We start from the raw sequence: 25,602 nt of genomic DNA, 5'->3' as shown, positions 1-25,602 counted from the left end.
ATAACTAGAAATTTTCAACTATTTTTAATTTGTGGGCTTCTAAAACATTCCATTGGAGATGCAGCAATTTCACACATATAAGCAAATGACCTTGATCTTAAGCTACTTCTCACAGAACCCTTCAAAACAGCAGTTCATGTGTGACTACAGATTAAAAGTTCCTGGACTGTGAGAAGGTCTTTTTTAGACCTATATATCAGTGGTTCTGTAACATGCCTGTGCTCTCCTGTTTTTATTTTTTAATATATTTTTTATTTTTGCTTAATCCACATGAAGTCCTGGTGCCATGGTTCCACAACTTTTTCCAGGGCAGGACCTTTTCCTGGAGTTCTTCCTGTCACTAGTTAATCCAATAACCTTCCCTCTGAATTTAATAACAGGGAGAAGCTGGCAGTGAGGAAGCTGTTGCAAATTTTCCATCCCCCTGAGAAGAGAGATTTTATTAATTTAGAAAGCGGTTAACTAGGTAACGCCATCAAAAACCTGCCTATGGTTCTCTGCTGAACCTATGCATATTTTTTTAATGTTGCTTATTTTTGTTTTCACAGTAGTCACTGTAATGTAGTCATTTTAATAAGCAGATGTAAGAACTATTAACTTACTGCTACTAGTCATCATACCACAAATGTAGTTAAAGCCTGTATGAACAGTTGCGCTTCCTGCGTGTAGCAGCTTGTCTATACCCTGTAACAGTTTGTTAACTGATCATTTTGACTGGGTTGTTTAGTTTTGGTTTTAATGATGCTTAAAAGGAGGAATAGTCTATATTATGGAGTCAATAAGTGTAAAAATCATGTGGCCCATGAAGAACAGGGATGGAACTGCTAAAATCTATTGTCACTTTAATTTAGCTGGAAAATGTATCTAAAAGCCCAAATACTGGGAAATTACTAACTTCAAAAAGTTCAAGACTAAACATGTTGTCTTAATAAGCGTTTATTAGTTAGCTTGCATTTTTTTCCAGGGTATGAAGCAAGATACATAGCTATAAAAGTGCTCATTCAATTAAAATTTCTATTATTCTGAGATTTGAAATTTCTGTGTGGTTTGGGTTTTTTTTTTTTTAATTACCTTTAAAAGATGCAGTCATACAGTCCTACAACTTAATACATATTATTGTGCTTATGGACTGAGAAACATGGTGAGTGGAAAAGCTTTTAAAATGCATTTTGGGAGGAACATAAAGCAACAAAAAGAGGGAAGGCGAGCATGAACACAGACACTTGCACAACAGAGGAAAAGGGTCAAACAGCAGAGACTACAGCAACAGAATAAGTTGTAAGCTAACTCTCACTTGCAGCCGTACTGCTCAGCAGTGAGATATTAGTCTTTATATTGATCAGTTTCAGGCCATTTACTACAAAGTTAAAAGTGCCATACTCATAAAACACAAAGAGGTGAACTGCATAAAGTAGCCTTTTCCAGAACAAAGTCAACACAAATGCACTGAAAAGGTAATAGTCACCAAAGGGAATCAATGCTGCACTGTTGATCAACAGAGAGAGGTTTCCATTTGCCTTCAGACAAGCAAGTCCCTGTTTTTCACTGGGACTTGAGAATTGCTCAGGAAAAGACAACCTAGTCAGAACTTTCAGTCAAGGCTGGAAGATCTCATGGAACTAGGCATCATCAGGGTTTGCCAAGCTACAGGGATGGAATAAAAGTGTAGTGAGTTTAGTGGAACAGCAGGTGGGATACTGGCTTGCAGGCAAATCTTGGGCCAGGAGGACCGTGTGAAATCCTGCACTAGAACAACTGAGTTGGTGTACAGTGGCTTATTGATATAGAAGCAGGACAGGGTGAGGAAAAGTAGGAACAGAGATGAGCATCCCATCACTGGTCCCAACACAGCTGGGAAAGCCCAGGAGAGCAGTAGGTGCTATGACTCATGTGTCTTGTTGACAGATAGTGTGGGAAGGGAATTCTCAAAAAACACACACTGATTCATCTTTTTTTCCTAGCAGCTTCCTAACTGATCACTGGTGAAACAATAGGGGATTAAGATTGCCATCTTCTGACCAAGCATAAGGGTTCACACATCACTCTGCAGTGGTGCTTCCATATTTATCTTCTTCACCAAGACATGAACACTATCTTTAAGTGTCCATTAAAATCTACCAACCACATAGAGTTTATAAGAGATACATTTTTGGCTTACTCCTGAGATGTTCTCCAGACTTGAAAGGGTCCTGCTGCTGGATAAGTTAAACTTAATGTTCTCCAGTTCTTGGCATAAGTTCCTTAGCTGCCTCCTAAGATGAGTAGCAGAAGGCCAGTCACCTCAAGGGTGTGTGTGGCTGTGACAGATCCTCTTGCACCCCTCCTGGGAAATGTGCATGCTCCATTACCTCTCTGAATGGTCTGTACATCAACACACGCAGCACGGGGAATAAACAGGAAGAATGTGAGATCTGCGTGCGGTCGCAGGGCCATGATCTCATTGCAATTACAGAGACATGGTAGGGTAGCTCACATAACTGGAATGCTGTCACGGATGGCTACATGCTTTTTAGGAAAGACAGGCCAGCAAGGAGAGATGGTGGAGTTGCTCTTTATGTGAGAGAGCAACTGGAATGTATCAAGATCTGCGTAGGGGTGGATGCAGAACAAGTTGAGAGATTATGGGTAAAGGGCCTTTACTTATGGATAAAGGTCCCGTTAAGGGGCAGACCAACATGGGTGACACTGCTGTGAGTGTTTACTACAGGCCACCTGATCAGAAAGAGGAAGTCAATGAGGCCTTCTACAGACAGCTGGAGGTAGCCTCAAGATCACAGGCCTTCTGTGATGGAATGGCTGGCTGGGTAGATGAGGGGAAAGCAGTGGATGTTGCCTTCCTTGACCCCAGCAAGGCTTTTGACACTGTCTCCTGTGGATAAGCTCAGGAAGTGTGAGCTGGATGAGTGGACAGGGAGGTGGACTGAGAACTGGCTGAATGGCAGAGCTCAGAGGGTTGTGATCAGTGGTGCAGGGTCCAGCTGCAGGTCTGTAGCCAGCGGTGTTCCCCGGGGGTCAGTGCTGGATCTGATCTTGTTCAACTTATTCATCAACAACCTGGATGCAGGCACAGAGTGCAACCTCAGCATGTTTGCTGATAGTACAGAACTGGGAGGAGCAGCTGAGACCCCAGAAGGCTGCACTGTTAGTCTGTGAGACCTGGACAGGCTGGAGAGTTGGGTGAAGCAGAACCTGATGAAGTTCAACAAAGGCAAGTCTAGGGTCCTGCACTGGGGGGGAACAACCCCACGCACCAGCACAGGCTGGGGCTGACTTGCTGGAAAACAGCTCTGCGGACAAGGACCTGGGAGTGCTGGTGGACAGCAGGTTGCTTATGAGCCAGCAGTGTGCCCTGGTGGCCAAGAAGGTCACTGGGATCCTGGGGTGCATGAAATGGAGTGTGGCCGGCAGCATGAGGGAGATTATCTTCCTCCTCTGCTCTGCCCCGGTGAGGCTACACCTGGAGTGCTATGTCCAGTGCTGGGCTCCGCAGTTCAAGAGAGACAGGGAACTGCTGGAGAGGGTCCAGCAGAAGGCTATGAAGAAGATCAGGGGACTGGAGCATCTTCCTTGTGAGGAAAGGCTGACAAAGCTGGGCCTCTTTAGCTTGGAGAAGGGAAGACAGAGGGGATTTTACCAATGCATATAAATATCTTAAGGGCAAGTGCCAAGAGGATGGGCCCAGGCTCTTGTCAGTTGTGCCCAGTGACAGGACAAGGGGCAATGGGTACAAACTGCAACACAGGGAGTTCTATCTGCATATGAAGAACTTCCCTTTGAGGGTGACAGAGCGCCAGCACAGGCTGCCCAGAGAGGCTGTGGAGTCTCCTTCTCTGGAGACATTCAAAACCCACCTGGATGTGATTCTGTGCAACCTGCTCTACGAGAACCTGCTTTAGTGGGGATTGGACTGGATGATCTCCAGAGGTCCCTTCCAACCCTGACCCTTCTGTGATTCTGTGGTACCAAAAGCAAGAGCAATATTGACTAATGTGTTGATATTTCCATACAGGGGACAGAAGTTGTCATTGCAAAGATACTCCTAGTATGTTAATATTTTTTTGGCTTACCTGTATAGACAAAACTCTTCATGCTGATGCAAGCATTTACCTAAGGGAAACTGGTAGCTGTTAGATTGCTTACTGTTCTCAAACATACTGCTCATTCCTTAAATATAGAAATATTTGAAAACTAATATAACTGCAGGTGATCTAATTTTTCAAGTCTATAATATTTTTTTCCAAGTTTTATTAACCTTTTACCCTATGGCATTTTACTAAACAGGGATTTATATTAGAATTCTTAAATATTTTGCTTTTTAATCTATGGAATTAATGCTTATACTATTGAAACTGTATTTCAGGCCTTAAAAGGCTAATTATTATCACAGAATCATAGAATCATTTAGGTTGGAAAAGACCTTTAAGATCATCAAGTCCAACTTTTAACACAGGACTGCCAAGTCCACCACTAAATCCTGCCTTTTAACACCACATCTACACATTTTTTAAACACCTACAGGGATGGTGATTCTGCCACTTTCCTGGGAAACCTCTTCCAATGCTTGACCACCCTTTCAGTGACAAAATTTTTCCTAATATACAGTCTAAACTTCCCCTGGTGCAACTTGAAGCCGTTCCTTCTTGTCCTATTGCTTGTTACCTGGGAGAAGAGACCTACCCCCACAAATTAATTATTCTTTTTATAATGTTATTTTATCATGTGACTAAGGATAAGGGATGTGGTTTTATGCTACCTACAGTCTGCTAGAAGAAAAATGGAAAACAATTTGTATCAGATCCATAGTTTATTTTTCTCTGCTGAGTCCATTTATTTAACATTCTTTAACCTATGCCAAGGATGAATTTAGACCTGTATCTTTTACACTGATTTTTGCAAATATTGCCAGACTTCAGGCACAGTCTAGCAAGATGATGATGTTCATTGCTAAGGATGTTTCTCCTCAGCTCATTCAGCTGGGACTCAAGTAAATTATGTAAATATTTCTCATGGCAGTTCCCCAAGGTGTACACAGATGCTAATCTGGAGTGGTATTTTTCAACATTTTTTTTTAATCTTGGGCCTTTTTTCATAAAAGTATTAATCAATTTGGAAAGAAATTGCCTTTAAAACAAGGGAAGTTGTGGGTGCTTTCAAGTGTCTATTTTTGGATGACATATGAAAGAGGAAAATAAACAAATGATTATGTTTATGTTTAAGACTCATTTAGAAATGGCTCATAATGGCATATGTTAAAGATGATGAATAATTAAGAAAACTGGTCATGTAATTATTAGAAGAAACCACACATTGTCTCAGAGAATGTAAATCAACAAATTCAAGTCAGCCACAGTAAGACTACTCCAGGGATTTACTCTCTTGCTCTGACAAGACCTCTGTTCAGCTGCAGCGCTGCTCCTGCTGTCTGGTTCCAAGGCAGCACGCGCTCACTGCAAACTGGCCCCAAGGGTTGGTCCTGTCCTACATACTATTTATGAATGTAGTCCAGCATTTTTTTGCTAGCCTGTGTATTTCCAAGAAAACCATAGTTTTTCTGTTTTGAAAAGGTGACTTGAAATAATATGTTGTGAATATTGGAAAAAATCCCCATAAGGTCTTTAGAGAGGACAGGAGTTAAAAAATAGTTTTCATCCAGCAATAATATTTTATGATAATAAAATATCTCAGGCAGCTCCTCTTTGTTTTTTTGAACGGCACATTCCATGTGAATTACTGGGAAGAGGCAAGGTTGTGGTTATATTTTTAGAAAACATGCAGTAATTTTCCTTTTTAAACTTGCAAACAGTGAGACAGGAGAAGCAAATAGGCACTGATTGATGGCATACATTTTACAGATCTGAGATTATATCTTCAAACAAAAATGCAATTCCTGTCAATAATATTAATCTTTCTTTTGAGTTTTCTTGTTAAAAACATGTAATGGTGTTATTTGGCTGGACAGAACATTAAATAAATAGAATATAAGTTCAGATGTTCACTTCCAAGTTTCTTCCAAAACTACCCTTTTTACCGTGCCATCCACAGTTCACGGATGCCCTAATCACTAGAATTAAAAGACTTCATATTGTGTATTAGGATTCTTACAGTAACTTCTTGGGAGAATGAATAGCATAAAGGAATCCTTATTAACTTTGAAAGGAGAAGAGTTAGGGGTCAATCTGACGATGGAGAACTTTATTTTCCCCACAAATAATTGTATTGACATGGCTGCCATAAATTATTGGCCTGTGTGATTGAAAGATCAGGAATATGATAAATATATATATATGAGATTTTGAACTGAGTTTCCAATGACAAAAGCTGGTGATACTGAAGGCTACAGCCATACAACCATGGAACAAGCCTGAGAAGTCAAACCTTGACTTTTAACTTCTTACTGATTTATGCTCCAGTGGTACAGCAGAACGAAAGTTCTCCACCTATTGCTTTCTTTATCGTACCATTTAAAACAGTCCCACCCGCCTTTCCCCTGTAAATCTATGACTAAGAGGAAACACTGCTGCTTCAGAAGGGAAGGCAAATGTGTCTAAAGTTCAGGTCACTTTGTGTCTTTGCTAACTTATTTAGCAAGCTACGGAATTCAGCCTGAAGATTTGTTGTGACTTACCGCGTATCCTGCCCAATGAAGGCACTCTTTTCAAGCATTATTTATGCTGTTATTGTACCACAGTCGATTATCTGTGGCTGTGCTGACCCCCTTTGTTCACTTTAAAATTCACTTTTGTGGTAATGTAAAGTGATGCCAAGCTAGCCACAACTTCTGTCTGTCCCCTGAATAACTATAGCACTGACAATTTACAATAATCTCTACTGAAATTACCCAGGGCATTCATTCTTCAAACTTTCTGGCTATATCAATATAAATTAGCACAGGAGTGGCTGAAAGCCAACAAATTGGGTCCAAAAGCTGAATTCTATCCATGAGTTTCTTTACTGAAAGGCAAAATGTCTTCCATTTTCCTATACCATGTGGAGGTTTGGAGTTCAGTGTTACTTTGGCAAGAGGATGCACTGTTTTGCAGTTTCCAGGACAAGTTAGGATTACAAATTCCAAGATTTTCTTAGGAAAATGCTAGTCCTAAACTACAGAAAGATGAAGTGGTAGGGTAGCTGACAATGAAGGGACAGAGCTGAGAGTGATTAAAGAGCAGACATGTGAACAAGGGGCAGTAAGGTAAAGGATGCCCAGGCCAGGAGAAAGGAAAAGGCTTAATGGGAGAAATGTTCCTAGAGAATATGGCATCCAGGAACAGAGAGGGCATGTGGTGGGGTGTAAGGAGGAGAGAAATATAGGGTAGCTCAGGAAAAATAAGGGGAAGAGTAACAGAGGACTGAACAGGCACAGAAGTATGGGTGTCAATGGCAGGAGGTGACTAGAAGAATACTAAGTGTGAAGACTTAGGCAAGCAGGAAAGGGAAGACAAGATTATGGTATTGCAAAGAAAGAGCCATAGAATAGCATTTCTCTGGGTAAGAAATACTGTTTTCATATCATAGGGAAGTTTAAAATTAATCAGGACTGCAGAACTTAATCATGCTCACAGCAGTCTTTTGCTCTGAGGAGGAAAAAGAATTTCTTCAATTCCCTCTCAAATTATTGCAGACTCAAACAGAAGAGCCAGACATCTTCTATTTCAAACTTGAGTATATTTCTTTTTCTCTTGTAAACATAAATTCAGTCTTAGGTCATCTTACACTGTTTATTTCCAGCTGTACTCCCGGTGCAAATGCTTTTATATATTTGTTAATCCCACTGTGGCCTTCTGCACTGGCTCACAATTCTTCTTGGAATAAATCCAAGAAACACTGTATTATATATGCCACTTTTAGAGAAAAACTCTTTACAGCTTGAAAAAAAGGAAAATATCACTTTCACTTTGCGTTTGAATTCTTCTGTCTTAATTAGCTTTGTTTTGTGGCTTAAGGAACTAGATTTTACTACACTTATTAGCAAGGCAGACTGCCTTATCAGCATCATTCTTCTCTGTGTATACTCTAGTATTGCTGAGCTCTACATTTTTATAATCTGCAAGCTTTCATTTATTTTAAAATTTGTAACAATTATATTATGCAAATTATTAAATGCAAATGCTGTTATGTTATCAGTTAAAAGTGCCAAACTGAGAATAAAAATAAAAGAAAATGTGTAAGGGCAAGGAGGAAGAGATAACAGGAAAGAAATAAACCAAATTAAATAATGCCCTCAAAATACATATTTATGAATACTAATCCCTCTAGTTAACTTCTTTTACACTAAAGACATTGCTGTATGAGACTGTAGTAAACACGGATAATAAATTTAATTATCTTTGTTTTATTCTGACATTATTTGTACAGTGTCACGCTGTAGTTTTGAAGACAAATTAAACCACAGCTATAGACCAAAGATTTACAACTTAAAGGCCTTGTTTCTAAAATCATATATGTTTATGTATAAACACCTAAAAAAATTCCATGCAGAGCCCTCTGTGGAAGTGTCTAAGCACATAACTTCTATCAAAGTCAGTGGGTTTGTTTAGACAGTTAGGGCAAGAACTGTGAAGGGATTCACTAAAATTTGCAGCCCTGGGAATTCACAGCCTTGAATCTGACACCTAGACTATATGTGTGCTGGAAAATAAAACAACTCAGGCACGGTCGTACACTAGAGTGGCCAACTGGCATGTCATGGCCAGCATTCCCATGGCTAGACGTTCTCTTGCTGTAAAACAGGCTGGCCGCATCCAAATACCTATTAGCAGCGTGAATCCCTAGGCAAGCTACATTAACTTTATGAGCAGGTGCTCTGAGCACTTTGTGTGACAGGGATCAATAATAGGTGAACATTTCAGATGACAGTGGGAGGGGGCACAGGAGCACACAATGGAGTTTGCAGTTCTGACATGGTCCTAGATCAGGGGTCCTCAAACTTTTTAACCAGGGGGCCGGCGCGCGGATGAAGTGGCAGGCAGTCATCTGCGGCTGCTTGGTTTCCCCCCCCCCAACTCCCGGTGGGGGGGGTGTCTGTAAATACCGGGGGCCAGACTGAGGACCCTGGGGGGCCGTATCCAGCCCGCGGGCCGTAGTTTGAGGACCACTGTCCTAGAGTCTCTGTGCAGTTAAGCACTTCTGACTGGAGATCATAAAAGACAACACACTGTGGGGAGCTGCCTAAGGTAATCAGTGGATAATAGAAAGATAACCTCATGATTGATTTATTTTGCTCTCTTTGCTGCTCTTTGTATTACATTTTGTCAGTTTGTTGCTTGGATCCCTGCTCCCATCAGCAATATGATAGAATTGTAATGAATTTGTGGTCTTCTTTCTACTCCACCTGACCATCTGTTTTGCACTCTGGAAGATGTTTCTCAGGCTATGGCCATATTAGTGTAGTTAAACGTGCCAGAGCCCAGCCACTAGAACTCAGTCACCCATGTTATTGTATTGTTAGCATGGACCTTGACATTATTCTGGTCAATCAGCTAACAGTCTCCCAGAAGAATCCTAGGCACGGTTCAGGATCTAGCATTGCCTAGGCACCATGTCATATAGGCAGTTTGTAAATGGTCACCATGATTTCAAAACAAGTTTAATGGTATGGAAATGGGGCCAATGAGCCAATCTTAATAATCTTTGAAGGTAAGATGTCATTTCTTGATTCTTTATGTGGTAGTGTGGTTCTAGATTTAGCACTAGATTCAGAGCTTTTTGACATATTCCTTGGCAGTTCTTTATCCCTGCCTTGTTGGACTAAATCCTAGTAGCTCTAGTGTATTTGGAGGCATTAGCCGGTGACTTTCTTAAAGCTTCCAAGCAGTTTGTTCTTGCCTACACAGATGAAGACTGAACCAGATTCCTCCCAAAGCTGGAAACATCCACTCCAGGGTCTGCAACCAGCTACTTCTCTAACTGTACCTATCTCCCTTCTATAGCTGCCAAAACTCTCCTATAGGCTGCTGGTTTTTCACCGGTGTTGCCGAAATGCATCTTTCAAGGTGTTGGACCGTAGCATTACTTGCTCTGTGGGCTGGTAAATACTTCAGGTTTCGTATTTCACTTCTAATTTTGTTGCTTTTTTCAAATCTCTTTCTTGTTGCCAGTTGCTGTCTTACTGTTGAATTATTGTGTCCTACTTCCCTTGAAATTTCCAGATGACTGCTAGGTCTGCACACAACCTGGGAAGAAAATTTTACATCCTGATAAATAATTGAATTAATTTTGTGTGGTGTGATGTTGGTGTTTTATTAATAGTGGGCTAATTTTATTTTCTCTGCTGTGGGATAGTAGTTCTGTTGACTTCAAGATGCAATGCAGGATAGATTGTGTCTATCTTGTTCCTAAAGGAAATTTTTGACATCATAATAAAATGCAGAAGACATTATTGCCAAAAGTTACATTGCATGTAATTCAATTTAAAACTGTTAATGACTTTCTTAGAAGAAAAATGTATTACATAAATTTCTTCTAAGAAAACAGTTGCAACAAAATGAAATGTTTTTAAAATGTTTTGTACAAATATTTAATATTTAGAATTAAGATGCACTCATAATAAAATCTGACTTAGATCAGATAGTTCTTTCACATGTGCAAAAAAAGCAACACAGCAATACACATGTATTCAATATCAAGGAACCATAGCAGAAATAATAAGAAACCTTTTATTTCTGCTTTCAGTATTTCTAAACTATTAATTCATGAAATGTGATCATCAGTTTACATAATTCAACATGTGACAGTTGTGTTAACCTCCTAGACATTGACTTACTTATCTTTTAGTACTGTCATTGACAACAGAAGTCCTTTAACTCTTTTGGAGAACAGTATTACTGTTGTGCTCATGAGGAGCATAACATGTAAACTAGAAGTCCTAGGAAATTCATGAGATGACTTCTACAAAACTCTCAACCAAAAATTTTCATATTTATGCTGAATATCTAAGTGATCTATAAGACAGTGACTGAAGGTATTAGCCCCATGATTTGTAGCAAAGAGAGATAACAGTTATGGTTTTGCTTATGTAAAAACAAATATTCAGCTGTTTGGTTTGAAATTGTGTTGTACTTGATTCACCTCTGATTGACTGGACTGAGATTAAAATAGATCATTATTCTTAGTAAACTGTGGTCAGAAAAATCCATTTTATCTATCCACATAAAGAAGCCTGGCATTCCAATATGGATGTTTATTGTGGATATAATTGCCTTCAAAGAACTTGACACTTCAGGATAATTCTGGAATAACTTGAATAAAATTATGACCTTGAATCTTAAGAGCTAAACAAATAATCAAGGTGATAGAGAAGTGTGACCACTGCAGTTGATATGCAGCTTGCCATAAAAGATTGATTGAACTGCTGTTAAGTGCCATGGCTTAAAATTAAATACAAATTTGGATGCTGGCTTCAGATGAAAAAAGGGATGTTCATCATAATCCCTATTAATATTAATATAATGAATAGTAACATGTTGGAATATATTATTATGACTTGGTCTGAATCTGTTTAAATAACTGCTTATGTACACTATATGTTACATACATGTGTTCATGTCATTCATGCATAGAACCATCATTCATCTTTCTAAAATGTAATTTAAATCAGCTTCTATATTAACAATAGCTAGCTGATGTTGAACCAAAGCTAGACAAAGGAAATGATGGTAGATCATGGGGAAAAAATGTCACCCTTTTTATAAGATACATGAATTCCAAAGGCACTGCATGTTGCTGCCTTGATCAACAATTTGGGGCACTTTTGGATTGAAAACCTGCATAGGCCAAAGATTTAAATTTTTCTAAACCTCTCTCCAGAAGACTGGAAGTGCCTGCTCTGGGCACAGTGGCTCAAGGATTCAGCCACATGCAGTGGGGAAGCTCCAGGCGGCCAAAGAGCTCTTAACTCATCATGTCCACTGCACTCCAGGTATTTCTCTTTCTGCACTGTGATGAATAAAATCCAACCCAAGGTCACTGCTTTGTTACATAAATCCATCCAAAAGTCAAAGCCATGCACCTAGTTAATGAGACAACCTTTCCCTCCATGACTGACATCTACTGTAATACTCTTCTTCCTCTTAAGACAGCAAAACACCTGCAAAATTGGAAGACATTCATGACTATGGGAGCTAAAATGGCAATGGATCTCCTCACATGCATATCAAAATGTAAAATTCTTCTGTGGCTTGGCTCCCCTATGCGAATTCATAAGCTACAGAAACTCATAGACCACATTATGAAAAATGCTGAAAAAAAAAAAAAAAAAAGGTTGGAGTCTTTTCCCTGTATATTTCCTATGTATTTGAATGTGGGAAAAAAGCAGACAGATACTACCAAGTATTAGAAGTGCAAGATACAAGTCTTTTACTGTTGTACAACTCCAAACTTACTAGAGAAAAGTCTAGAATTGTTTTTGATCAGAGATTTTCCTGAATAGTTTAGACAAATATCTGTCAAGAAGATTTGGTACTAGATGTATTTGCACTCCCTCAGTGTTCATTTGATGCTTTCTTGAAATTCTTTCTAGTCCTTCCTTTTTTGGCAAACTGTTCAACAGCCACTTTCTATCTGTCAGGTTTTCATTCACTGTTTCAGACAATGATGGACCTTTAGCAAAGTGAAGAACTGGGTGAGAAGGTTCTTCATGTGAGCCGGAACAAGCTGGCTCTACAAATCTGAATTTTTGGACTGTTGAAACTTCCTGCACACAGTTCCTGAAGGTTTCTGGATCAGAAGCTCACCTGTTTTGAGGTCTCAAAGAATGGCAGAGCACACGTGGAGAGACGACTCTTTTTATGTCTATGACTCAGGAAGATTATGGGCTGTGTTTTCATCCTATGATGGGAACAAATACAACCAGCTAAATTCCCTGGTGCTCAGTGATCTGGCCCAGGCCTTCACCTGGAATCTCACACGCTGTTGTACTATATAGCTGCAATTAGGAATAAATGTTAATCACTGTCCTGGATACTAGCATCTTTTGTGTTGTGCATACTATTGATACACATTGGATGCAAAGATTTTCAAAGTAATTTGCATTTAGCTGAGGCAGTGGGGTCAAGACAGAGCTCAGCCCCCATTATTCCAGAATTGTGGCAATATTTAGAAACCTGTCTAATATAGCAATTTCTCACAGCCAGGGCCATGAGCCAGTGTTCAAAGGCTATCTTGTGTCAGTGATGTCAGTCTGTCAGAGACAACATATTACATTTGGATTCACGAAATTTTGCATATCTTCAGGCTAAGGAATGTAATAAACAAACCAGAGTAATACAAATGTTTAAACGAGACATGTGCCATAGCATAAAAATTCATGGAATTCCCTAGAGGGGAGGACCAAAGGTTGACATTTGGAGTAACGATGACAGGCAAATCTTCAGATATGCAGAGGCTATGATTTACATAACTTCTAAGGATCCGCAATCCTATCAGAAGTATCCAGTTCAAAATGTCTATATCTTCTTTTATTTCTCAATGTCCTACTTAAAGCTTAGCAAATAGAAGGAAAAAAATCTATATTGGAAATGCAGTTTTAATATGTTCCATATAAAAAAAAATCTACAAATTATTCATTCTTCGTTTTCAAAGCATTTGAATTCTTGTCTTTACTGGTTCAAAAGAAAAAAAAATTCTATATTAAGATGAAACAGGAAGATGTTTTACTGGAAGAGGATTTAAGACTGGTTATTCAACTGTTGTTGAGGCAGTTACACATCTTTTCTGTTGCCAGGCTTCATGGCCATAGGGACCCTACAGGGCTGGTAGGTGGCCTTGTGCCACACAACCTGGAGTATGCAACACAAGGTGAAATATGGACCAAAACCATGCAGGCTACGTGCAGAGACAGGAGAAAGACATGGTTGCCAAAATAGTCAGACTCTTTAGCAAGGGTTACGCTGGCTATATGCATGAGTTGTAGATTGGATAAACCAATTGTTACTGATAATAACATCATTTGGAACATATAGTTTACCATCATTTGTTACTAGATGGTTCCTGGACCACAACAAAGATAAGCTTTAAGGAGAAATTTGATGAATATGGTAGCTTTAGAGATTTTGCCCAAACACATAGCTGGATAAGAAAATGGTTTAATATCTCTGACAAAAGCGAACTTTTGGGTGATAAAAATTCATTATGTTTGTAGAGCAGAGGGGATGGATGACTGATATGAAAATGAATACCCCAACAGAATCTTTTTAAAGAACAAAAAAATTCCGTATTGCTGGAGTTGTTTGATTAAAATCAGATGAAGTCTGATTAAAAGAAGTCTTGACAAATTTCACTATTCAGCCTGATGATAATAATTTATAGGTGGAAATAGATAAATAATACAGTCTATAGAGTATTCATTTTTAATAATCATATTGTTAAAGTTATAATGGCTTAAAAATAACAGCCAGCTTTATTTTGAAGGGCAAAATCTTGCACGTTTCAAGGGGTTTTGCCAACTGAATGAGTTCCTTGCCCCATGCATTTTATTCATACCAAATGGAATGAGACACATTACAAAAAAATTTGTTTTGAAAACATTCAAAAAAGAAGTGCAGCCTATTCCTAAGGACTTTAAGTAATAAACTTTAATGAGAAATGTGGTATGGTAAAAGGCAATGCCAGTCCTCTGAAATTCAGGTGTACTAGCTAGAGCAGCTTGACTTTGCTAAAATGTCTTTTTGCTGTCTGATTTCAAATTCTCAATGCTTATTTTTTAGAAATGGCTGTAAATTTCATTAACATAATGAGACATCCGTCTATGTCAAACAAAAAATATCAATACAATAAATGAGGTAGGTAAATAGTTCAGATGGAGTTAGCACAGCCTTCTGAGTTGTCAGCTAGAGTGCAAGGAGTTTTTTTTTACCAGATTTCAATCTTTTTTGCAACCTTCCAGTCAGCTTTGCTTTGAAGGGAAGAATAATGGGATCTTTTTCTAAAATAACTAAATATATGTATATGTCTTTATTTATTTATATATGTGTGTGTATGTATATATTTTTAAACTACTGTCATTCCAAGGATTTTTTTTGTTTAAATAAATGTATATTAACAAACAGACATGCAGAATAGGCAGATGGGATGGACCTTTGAAATATTATCTTCTCAGACATTTCCTGAGCAATTGAGGGCATCTAAATTATTAATGTCATCAATCTCCTACAGCAAAGGAGATTTATTTTGCAAATTCCAGCAACCCTAATCAGCTGAATTTTTAAATACCCAGTGTTTCTGTATTCTTGGCTGTTTGTTTTCAGGTGTTGATTTTTTTTTTTTAAATACCACAAAAGAGGAAAACAAATCACATCATATATTAACCCATAACCTTTTAAGCTACAGAAACAGACAGGTCATTTTTTTTTTTTTTAGTGTTGACATTCTGCATGTGTAAGAAAAACTTATGTATGTAGATTTCTCTCACAAGAGCTTCAGGGCATAACCCAGACAGAGAAGCCATCACTTTTCCATTCTGCACCGAGGCTGCTGACAAAAGAATTGTGCAAATGAGCCTTTAAATCCTTAAATAGTCACTACACAATGCATGAAAGAATGCAGCACAGGACAAAGGGCAATATTCACAGTTTATCTCAGGGTGATGGATCTGAATCGACGCATGAACATGGGTTTGTTACGGGATGGAGTAGGCCGCAAACCCCTACTGAGAACCCAGTGGCCACAGTCTGTAATGCAAACAGTCAGGCTAAGTCCTTAACAATTAGGGTAAATTGAACTGGCCATTATCTGAACTTCAACTTGTTCTCATGATTGATATGGGAAATGAAAAGTTGTATATATCTCTACAAAGACTGCATATTTTCTTCTGACAAATGCTAGGAATTGGTAGGTTCATATTTTAATGCAGAAATTCCTATTCTGTATTTCCGTTTAATAAAAGTGCTAGTGCTCACATTCACATGGCAATGAACGTTACCAATTTTTGTTGCTTGCCTAGAATTTTCTCTATGTGTGAGACATAAAAATATGCTCACAAAACTGGATTTATGCAGACTAAGAACAGATAATCTACACAGACTGATAACCTATACAGACAAATACCTGTTCATCCGTCATGCTCCACACCAGGCTGTTGTCAGTCCGTGTAAATATTCATAGGCAACCAGTAACTAAAGAGTTGTGTGTTTTGGGGCATTCAGTGCTTCAGGAAAAGCAGAGTCCTTCAAAGAATATGTGTAATGTAGAGCATTTATGAGCATAAAGACATGCAATTTACATATACTGTCCATAACTAATAGTTCGTATTAGTGTTTCAGTTTTCCTAAAATACAGGAAGTGTAAAATTAATCTTGAGATATGGCGTTGTAGAGAGGCAAATGTTAGCTTTTTAGTGCTCAAATACAGAATGGAGGGCCTGGAGCAAGGGGATGCTGTGTCCTGACCTCTGCTTATTCTCCCCTTTTTCAGCTTACATCAGTGAGAAGGGGTAATATGACATAGCGTCCTACCAAATACGTGTAAACCAAGCAGTCAAAGCATCCACAAAGCATCAAATGTTCATATATACTTGTGGTGAGGAGGGTATTCTCATTAGCTTATTCAGAATAACTGATAGAAACAATCTCTTTCGATTAATATCTCACCTGCTAATGTTTAGGGCTGTATAAATTCAGGTAACATTCCAAGAAATGTGATCTGTGAAAGGGCATATGATTTCACATAAAGACCTGCATGGAGGCCACCAAGACAGCCAATGAAACACAGAGACTTCAAGAAACTCTCTTCAAAGCAACCCTATGTATTCAAGTATATGCTGCATTCAAGCTGGATGGATTTCCCTTTTGTCTATAGTCATCAGAGGCAAGTGACATCTTGAACGCCTCAAGAAGATTAAATAGCAAAGCTCAGTCGGAAGCTTAAAAAAAAGAGAGAGAAAAGAAAAGGGCCAACTTGGCCATTATGGAGCTGGTCCTTTCTTGTCTGTGAAAGAGCTTTCAAGGAGTACTATTGGAAGAAGAAGGCCCAGATAAAGAATACAATGATGTTAGAAAGGGAGAACTCCGAGTGGAACCAGAGGGTGTGGGTTGCACTGAATGAAGGATTAGTGCAGCTTCACAGCAAAGAAAAGGGGAATCCTAGTCAAGATGAAAATGAGGAATTACTTTTTTTAGACTCCAGTTCACTGAGCAGCAACAATGCATGATGGGAGGTACTTGACATAACACTCTTCCAGGCCATGTTTGCTCTCCATGTGGGACCAAGAAAAAACAACAACAGTGGCACAGCAAAACAAAACAGTTTTTAACCTAATAAACTTACTCTGAAATTCCTTTCAACAAAACTTGGGTTTTATTTACCATTGAGTATCTGCATGTTGAACCAATCACACATGGGAAATTAGCATGCCAAATTTGCAATGTGTCTTTTAACAAGTCTGTATTTTGCAAAAAGTTCAAATCAATGTGTTCTTACTGCACGTTATAGGAAAGGAAGATACTTTAAGTGCTGAATGCTTCATAGTCATCAGAAATAGCTTCTGGAACATCTTAAGGCAAATTAGAAGGCAAAATGATGCAGAAACAGAAGGCTTTTTGGATTCTTAGCTTGAGATGTGTGCATAGCAGTCAGTTTGATTCTGAGTTAGGGAAAGACAGTGCAGAAGCAAGAAGGTGCAATTTAATTGCATCAAGAGATGGGCACATATTTTGAATCAGGACTATTAATATTAATTTGTGAATCCCTGTCCTATTTTCCCATATGTGAGGAATCTTTAGTCCCAGAATTACATTACTAGCTGTGACATAGACAAGGTGTAAAAAAGGGCTAGAGCGCAGGGTCTCTGTAACAACTTATTTGTTAATATGATACAAACACTTACTTCAGGTAAGGATGAGAAGCAGCAGGTCAGGAGCACTCTGGGGATATTGCCACATCCACATCACACAGGAAAAGGAGCAAGCCAGGACTTCCTTTACCTGCTGGTGAAATCATTATGGTAATAGAGGGCAAAAGAAACAAGCTGGTCTACCTCATCCACTTCCCTAAAGTGTCAGGAAAAGGTCAAGCAGCTTAGAATATTACAAAATATTAATCTCATGCAGAGACCCCTGCTGTCCTCATGGGCAAGGGACCCTTTGCTGAAAAGCTTTCTTCAGGGCTTGATGAAAGAGCTGAATGAGCAAAAAAATGGCCCTGAGATCCTTCAGTTTCCTTGGCTGCCTCTCAATGCAGGCAAACATAAAGTTTTATCAGTGACAGGAAAGAAGCACCACCTCCCTCCAGTACCACACCAGTTCATGAAGCTGTTAATGATGGTCAGAGACTGCACCTCAGAAGCAGCTGGAACAGAACAGATGTGGCTACAGTAAAAAGGAGTCTTCTTCCTAAAATGTATGAATAATCTGCACTTGTAGTGAGGTGTTATTAAGAGAATTGATAAAAAGAGAGAATTTGTGGTGCCGGAACAGTTTGGCTTGACAGGCTTAGCCAGAAGAAGGAACAGAAGGGACATAACTGCTCTCTAAAATGTACACTGACAAATACCATGAAAACATTACAAATAAAGGAAAGGCTGGCACCTGGACAAATGAGCTATGGCGGTGAATACATTTAGGAAATCAGAAGGTCCCTTCTTGGACTTTTGCCAAGAGTATTCCAATAGCAACAGGAACTGAAAATTAAACTAGTTCAGAGGCTGAGCTGTAAGTATTTATGGTATGACTGCTGCTGTTAATAGCTGACTGGATGTGATGACCTAAAGCTGAGGGAACTGAACTGTGGCTTTTGAGCCCAGATAATTCTTATGATTTCTGGAACTGCCCAGGGTATAGTGTGACATGGAGAGTCTGGCATGCAGCCTGCCAGTCTGCCTCCTTTCTACCATGCTCCCTATGATTGTTCCCGTTTATTCTTGCATTATCTCTTCTTTCTTTCTACTCAGTGACTGCTCATTCCTAAGGGATAGACCACAGAAGTTGGATGGTGACTGCTCTCCATGCAAACTACTGAGAAACCAAAAATACTATAGTCTGCGTGACTGTGCAAGGACAATTTCTGCCTCTTCTGCTTCCTTGCACATGTGTGGCTGTGTGGTACTGAGAGTGCTATGTACACCTCTGATCTCCCGTGTAAAACCCTGTTTTAACCTTTTTATCATATCCAGCTTCTTTTTCTCTTCCTTATTAATTGGTACAGTCACCTGGGTCTGCATAACAACAGAGGGAGCACCTGAGTGTTTCACACAGTGACTGTGTTCAGGACTCAGAGCTTCTCTCTCATGCAAATAGATGGTTTGGAGATTGATTTAATCAGGTGCTGCATCACTGGAAAGAGATTTTTAGCCTTTTGACAAGCTTAAGAAGAATTTATGATTTCACAGTGGACACATATACACTAGTGGACATGTAAACATATTTGTGGTGCATTCCTATTGGACATGCAATAGTTCAGCTAGGCACATATTGCTGGATAAGAAATTTTTCTTCCCTTTCATTATGAAGATGAATGTCTCTATTGTTACTTTGCACTGCTTATTTTTGAAGAAAGGGGATTGGATGCTCAACTCTTGTAAATGAGTGTGTCTACCCAAAGTGTAGTAACTGTAACTTGTACCTGAATGGGCAATCTCTTTTCTTGTACTTAGAAATAAATCCATTTTCTAATACTTTCTGTGATGATAGCATGAATCTGTGAAGCTGCAGGCAAGAGATCTGTGTGGGCACGTGTGTGCATGCAAGGGTGCACTTTGAGGATATTGTAACCTTACACCACTGAAGTAATTTATTTGTTCATTGTTGGATAATCTTCCAGATCTAAAAAACTTTTTATGCAATATTTTTTTTTCATGAAAGAACTGAGAATTTGCTCTGAAAATGATCCTCCACATAATGAGGTATAAAATCAAATTATATGGAGCTAATCTGAAGAGACAATAGGGATAGGTAGTGTGAATAAATAGTTTTACCAGTGGAGTTCCGAAAACTGAGTAGAGTTGACTTTGGTTTACACAATAAGGGCCTCACTCTACACTGCAGAAAAGGAGCAGGTCTATGGAGTTTTGAAATACTCAAGGAAGATGAAGGGGCAGTGACATTCCAGTTCTTGATTTTGCACCCTGGTTTAAATATGTAAAAGAAAAAATAACTGTTATCTTGTAAATCCAGATGATTTTTCTATAAAGGTTCTTATCTGACGGTGCTGTCTGAATGCAATGATCCTTTGTTTTACTACTCTGCAGTTGCTACCTGCATTTACAGTTCACCCTACTTTTGTACCCTTGCTGGTTAGAGCCAAAGTTGCAATGTTGGTTCACTCACCGTGTTCTCCTTATGCAGTCTGGTGCCCAGCTGCTCCGACCTTCTCAGGCTTCTGCTTGAAGGCAAAGATGAGTTCAAGATGCACCTGACTTCCATGCCCTAAAAAAGCACATTTCACAAAGATAGCCCAAGATTTCTTTCCCTAATTAGAATGCAACAAAGTATGACTTTACTCTTTACAGCAAACAGTGTCAAGTCAGGAGATGGCTGACTTGATTTCAGTTACTGCTGTTATAATCCATTAAACTATAATAACACAAATGGGGGAAGTAATTGCTTATTTTTCTCGTCTCTTCTCTTAATCTCTTTTTGCATCATAGCCATCAAGACAATATAACAGCTGGTGACAAAGTAGGGAAAAGTAAAGAGCACATGGTAAATAGAATGATTTTCACACTGTCTACATTAACATTTTTCTTTCATTCAGTCCAAAATGTTGGGTGGGAAAATGAGGTTAACTTTGCAAAAGAAGTCTTACACTTTTAATCAGGTGTATCAAATGTGTTTTCTTTTGTAGTTTGGTGGTTTGGGTGATCCTGCATCATTGTCATGAAGAAAATTCCTCTTTGATGAAAGGAAAAGCAAAGTCTGTAGAGGACAGACATGTCTTTCCTGAAGTTCAACTTCTCCTCCAGTGTAAGAAACATCTTGAACAGGAATGTAACAGGTCAAGAATTTTAAATTGCATTGTATTTTCTTTAGAAGTGACAATTATAACATGAAAAAAAATATATGTGACATATAGTGCAGTCAGTTTTCATAATAATGAAAAGAGAAATGCCTTACTATGTCAGAATTAACAAACAGAAAGCAGAATGAGACTGAAAAAATGGAATTTTTGTGGCCTTTTCTTAGTTCTGGCATTTTTAAATGTGGGATATTTCACATTGGAAGGGACCTGAGGAGGTCCACTCCAGCTTCTTTCTCAAAGCAGAATCAGGTATAAGGTCAGATAATAACTTCATTTGCATTTGTTAATTTACTTGAAGAGGTAAACCAGCAAAAATTAAGATATTTTCTTGTTTTTCCACTTTAATCTATTTTTATTCATTTTCTTCTACTACTTCTACTATCAAAACCAGAAATCTGTATTATTATATTCATATCTAAACAATTCTTTTAACTTTGGAATAATCAAAATCTTTTGTTAAGATAGCTCAAATTAGTCTGCAGAGCAGCATGACAGAAGTTAACATGACTATTCTGACTTCTATTTGTAAGCACAGATAGCAACACAATTGGCAATTAAAATAGAACATATTCAAATTGGAATCATTTTATGGTTGATTAAGCTGCACGATATAACAAGCCATGTGTTGTTATGGATATTACCTTAGAGTTTATAGAGTTCCTCTGATAGTCCAAAGAGTGCCTTGGGGACAAGAACTCATGCACTGCAAGTATCTTCTTTATCATTTTAAAATAGAATGTCTTCAGGGAATCTGGTGCTAAAGAAAATATTTTCATAAGGTTTAGCTATTTTAAAAGAAGCATGAAAAGAATTTTTCAAACAGTGGATTTGATTTAGTCTTGTGTGCACAGATGATATATCTGTGGCAGTGGGACAGTGCAGTAACCTTTGTGATGTCTTTCATGCAAGTTAGAGTACTAGATTTTACCTCATCGATGTAAATAAGACACTCTATAGTGCTTCCCCAAGGCCCTGTCCATCTTCACCTATACAAAGGAGTTAGAAGATTTGGTTGTTTGTGCTGCTGTAACTCCTCCAGTTTTATTTTCTGTTAGTATGGGCATGAAGCTGGACTTCTACTGCTGGTATTGCAGTAGAAATCTGATGCTACAAAGCAGATGTCTTCATTTCTGTTTGCTTCAGTTGGTGGAGGGAAAAGTAAAGCAGAGCATGATTTCAAACAGGTATTTATCTTGGAGGTATCCTTTTAAGTCACTTTTGTATGGGTAGTATCAACATAACTTCAAAACGGCTTATAAACAGTGAATCAGCTGTTTTGCTTCTCAACAAGCTGAATGAGCTCCACTTTAAAAACTAGTACCAAATTTCAGTTTTTGATGAGAAGTTTTATTTCACTCCATCTCCAAAATGTCACCATGTTGTTGCTACAGCTGTCCTTCCCCTGACAGGCTACAACCCAGCAAATGTGTAATTTCCTTTGTCCATAAAATCATCAACAGGCAGGGTAAAGTCTTGCCAGGGGGGAAGATCCTTGCAAAAGCTTAATAAAAACTGTTGATGTTCTCTGCATGTGCTATCATGTCTGATCTAAAAATACATATTTGAAGCAGAAGCCCTAATGTAGTTCCTGATTCTTTAAGCAATGAACTACCTTTGTGAAAATGCTTCAGGAAAAGGTACAAAAAGGTACTAAAAGCATCTGCATGACTGCAATCACTTGATATTAACTCCATGACTGTAGCAATCAAACAGAAATGCTTAGGATGTTCTCACTAAGCAGTAATATTTTGCAACTTCATTGACGGGTGCACCTTAGAATCACTGCCTTCAGCATAATCTCTGTGTAGTATATTACCACACATGACACCAAACATAACAGCACGCTTACACTAATCAGCAAAAGCAGTTTCCTCCCTTGAACATTAGCTTCATCTGACTTTACACTTTTTTACTGACAGGAACTTCTAATTCAATACGACCAACCCAAGAAAGATTTCAGAAGCTCCTTTACCTTCTGCAGAAGATCCAAAGAAGGAAGGTAGATTTTGCGGAGAAGATGCTTCTCCCTTCCAAAGGAATAGCTCAGGTTTTTCAAAATCACAGTAAGAGTACAATGGTATTTTTAGTGTTTGTGCAGTGTATGGACTTCATCAGAGCCATAAAGATATCCATTTCACAGCACAGAAACTGAAGAATATGTCTCCATCATAGCTGACAGGCTCCAGGACACATGGCATAGGTATATCACACTCTGTGACTTCTTTTCAAGTACATATAAAAATTACGAGAACTTGTTTAAACTGCCTGGTGATATATCAGGTATGCCAGGGCATGGGCATCCAGAGTGCATGTTCTGGCCATGGCTAGTCAACATTTTCAAGTTTGATGGAAAACTTTGAACTTCAGAGTGACCCTCAAGAAACTATCTCAACATATCTGGCACAATTGGTGCTGAAATGAGTTGACACTGCTTTTGCCCCAAAAGCTGAATTTCAGCTTCTAGCTCGTAGCTCTAGGCTCACATGAACAAACTTTGTAACTATGACAGTAGTCCATTATTCTATTGTTTTGCCAAAAAAGGCTTCTAAATACTCCACATTTCTTGTATTTTGCACATTTTTTGTCTCCATTCTGGAAGTAAAACTAACAGTGAGGTGTAAGCCCAAAACAGAGTGCTGAAATAAAATAAACAGAAAAGCTAAGAAATAAATTGTATTTGTTTACTTCGTGCATTTTTAAACATATTCATCACCTAATTTAATTACCCTCTGGCTCACTTCTTTCACTAAGGTATTCACACTTGAAAGTGATTTGTGATGAGAACGTGTCCAGATGAGTAACTCTTTAACTGATGGACAAATAAAAATTCATTTTCAGTAATATTTAAATAACTAAAGAAATAATTTCATATCATAGTTTTCCCAGATGAAAAGAGACAGAGATGACAAATAGATATTGAAAGCATTCAGTCTGAATAAATCTCTGCATTCAGGACAGGACAAAGCTATGAAGCACAGGAAAAAATTCAGGCTGTCTTTTACTTTCCAGTAGGTTGTGAAAAACAATATTCAGAATACAGATGCAACCCTCCCATAACAGCATATATGGAGGAAAGAAATGGGTTAACATTTGCATTAATTGGAGGCATTCATGTCTCAGAAATGCTTACATAAAATGGGCATTATCCATAGTTAGCTGTGGTTGGAGATATAACAATTTGAACAGGCTGATGGTAGTTTCTTGAGTCTCTGAATCTTTCTATAAGACTTCTCAGATGCAAAACGTGCTTAAACAAATTAAAGACGATCTTCCTATTAATTCCAATATCAGAGCTCTTATAGGAGAAAATCCAGTCACCTTTTGCTCAGATCCTGTCAGAAAAAGCAAAGATGCAGTGTGTCGGATCTGTGTCTTGAGTGTTCCTATTTTAGGGATAATGGAAGATGTCAGAGCAAGAATATATCTTTGCTGTTATGCAAAAACAGTTCAGACTAGTCAGACCAAAGAAATTCTGGATGGCTGGAGACCATTAGAGTTATGGAATTGTGTAGGGTGGTGTAGCCACAGTAGTTTGAGCAATTGACTGACTTAGCTGAGCAGGGATTGACCTGAGCAATCTAAATATTGTTAGAAACTCAGTCTGCCCTTTGAGAACATGGGTGTGCATGGACACAGAGACACACACATGCAGGCCAGTCTTTTGGTGGCACAGAGATGGAGCAAATCAGCTTTTGGTTTATCCAGCTTCTGAAATCTACCATAAACCAAACGAACTTTCCGGTATAAACTCCGAGTTCGAAAAAGAAGAGAGGGAGTTCACAGTTGAAGCAGCTGGGGAACAAAGAGCATTTAGGAAGATCTCTGTTCAGTTGCCAAATGCCTACTTTCTTACTAATAGTCCACCAACTCTGAATGATGCATTTCTATTCAGATGCAGCACAAGGCAATTTCCTTGCATTAGGAAGCACAGACAGATACTTCTAGAGCATCAGGATGGATGTTGCTTCTGTCTTTCAGCCTTTAGCTGTGAGGTCAATGGTACTGCTTTGTTCTTGTGATTCCCTCCGTTTACAGGAAAAAGATGACATTACCATTCTGTTTTAAAGGTAAAACTGTGAGAGGTTTTGTATCTGAAAAGCCAATCTTCAGGGACTATACTTGAAAGATGATACTCACAGGAGGAGGAAATAAAACATAAGATATCTTCATCTGTCTATGCTTTTATTAGTTTTAAAAGTAAGTGTTTCCTGGGAAAATGTAAGCATTTGAATTGAGAAACATTGTAGAAAAACAATTAAAGACATTATTAAAGAAACTGGAAACCTTGACTCAAATTGACCTTTTAGGACAATGCATTCTTCTTTAGGCAATATTTTGATGGCAGCAGAGCTAATGCCATGAAGACGGCTTGCTGTGGCCTTGGTGTATTTGCTCAAAATGACAAATCTGTCAAGGTTCCTCTAGATGTTTCAGAATTTCTTAAATGCTCATGAGTTCTATTTCCTACTAAAGAAAAAAAACCCCACCAAACACCAAAACCCAAAAACAAACCAGCAAAAAACTACGTATGAAAATATTACAAAATAATTATTAGTTCTAGTAGGCCTAACAGGAACAAATAGTGTCCACATGCTCTTTTTTCCTCATAAATAGTATCAGTAAATAGCTTTTTGTAGCGAATTAGACTCTCTTGAT

The sequence above is a fragment of the Falco rusticolus genome, chromosome 6 (genome assembly GCF_015220075.1).
Source record: "Falco rusticolus isolate bFalRus1 chromosome 6, bFalRus1.pri, whole genome shotgun sequence".
NCBI lineage: Eukaryota > Metazoa > Chordata > Aves > Falconiformes > Falconidae > Falco > Falco rusticolus.
The sequence above is the reverse complement of the archived record's forward strand: the minus strand, read 5'-3'. Positions refer to the sequence as shown.